The 1675-nt window shown below is 35.0% G+C and overlaps 1 protein-coding gene across 5 annotated transcripts in view; it reads left to right on the forward strand.

The window, feature by feature from the left end:
* The window catches only part of LOC111372358 (zinc finger protein CONSTANS-LIKE 10-like), a 16440-nt gene that overhangs the window by 3688 nt on the left and 11077 nt on the right, over window positions 1-1675 (forward strand). The gene's annotated exons all lie outside the window — the stretch shown is intronic.

The following is a 1675-nucleotide window of genomic DNA, read 5'->3' on the forward strand; positions in this document are numbered from 1 at the left end:
TTCAAGTTTAGGTTCATAGACTAGATCTTCTAACGGCTCCTCTATTACGTTCTTTCATGACTAAGGTTCGATTAGGACATTTGGAAGAAATATGACCAAAGACCTTACAGTTGACGCACAACAAGTGAGAAGAAGACCTTGGAGTTTCAGAAATTCTACCCTGATTTTTCAAAATTGGAGAACCATTAGAAGGGGGAGGTCCTAAAAGGGACTTAACGGGAGGAGGTGGAGCCAATGAAGCCAAATGATGATTATCAAAATTTTTACCCTTATTTTTCAAAATTGGAGGAATATCAGACGGGGGAGGTCCTAGAAGGGATTTAACGGGAAGAAGTGGAGCCAATGACACCGAAGGATGATTGTTAATATGCTTTCTACATGGAAAAGAAGATCTTGGACCATCTCGACCTTTACAATTATTTTTCCAAATAGGAAGAAACAATTATTTTTCCAAATAGGAGGAACATTAGACGGAAACGGTTTTATGATAGACTTATGATGAGGCGACGCTAATGAGATGGGTGAGCGACGATGACCACGCTTTTCATATGGAGTACTAATAATCAACTCATAATCTCGAGCTAAAGAGTAAGCGTGATCAAGAGTAGTGACACCTCGAAGGAAAAGCTCGCGCTTAAGATCATCTCTCAGACCTTGGCTAAACCTACTCAAAGTCGTGCTCTCATCCTCAATTAAATGACATTTGGTTCGAAATTCCTCAAATTGCGCGATATACTCAGTCACTAATTGATTTCCTTGTTTAAGGGCATTCCATTGAGTAAGAATTTCAAAATTATCTCGTTTTCGCTCACGAATCTGATCCCTATTCCTATCCCTATCCTTACGATCGGGTCGAAAGTATTTTTGATTACCTTGTCGACAATGTTGTCTGTTATGGGACACCTTAAAATTATCAACATCAATCGAATGAGGGATGTGTTTAAAAATTTTCAAACTAGCAGATAGGACCTTACTCTTTTCAAGAGTAGCGGTCATTTGAGTTTGAATAGCCGCTATTTGTCGGGTGAGTGCATCGAATTGTGAGGGGTTCATGTTTAAGGTACTAGAGCTAGAAGTGACAAGATGACCAATATGTAACTACATGCACTGTAATAGCAACTTAATGACATGCAATAGAAAGATCAACGAACAAAAAGTGCAAGTAATGGAAAATGAAAATTTGAGCTAATTTTTTTTTTTTAAAATTTAAATTTTGGGACTAAAATTATATACAACAAGCTAGTACTGCCGGTATATGTAAAATAATAAAGCAATGGTGAAATACTAGTCAAAACCTAATCACGTAAAATAAGCATGTTAAAGTGAGATTTAACGAGGTCAATGGATCCAATTACGTGTGTTTAGATAAAAATAGATCAGTAGCAGCACAAAAATTTAATTGATGCAATTTCAAAATGAAACAGTAACATAAACCAACAATAAATAAAAAGAACTTCCCTTTCGTTCGTCGAAGTAGTCAAGCCAGATCAACCAGAATAAAAGATGTACTTGTAAATAATAGAAAAGACGTTTCTTCTCTTTTTTTTTTCTTTTTTTTTCGCTTTTTTTTTCACTTTTTTTTTCCTTTTTCTTTTTTTTTTCACTTGTTTTTTTTTCCCTTTTTTTTTCTTTTTTTTTTTGGGAACTGTAGAAAACGATAAACAAAAAATAAAAA

Source organism: Olea europaea, chromosome 23 (genome assembly GCF_002742605.1).
Source record: "Olea europaea var. sylvestris chromosome 23, O_europaea_v1, whole genome shotgun sequence".
NCBI lineage: Eukaryota > Viridiplantae > Streptophyta > Magnoliopsida > Lamiales > Oleaceae > Olea > Olea europaea.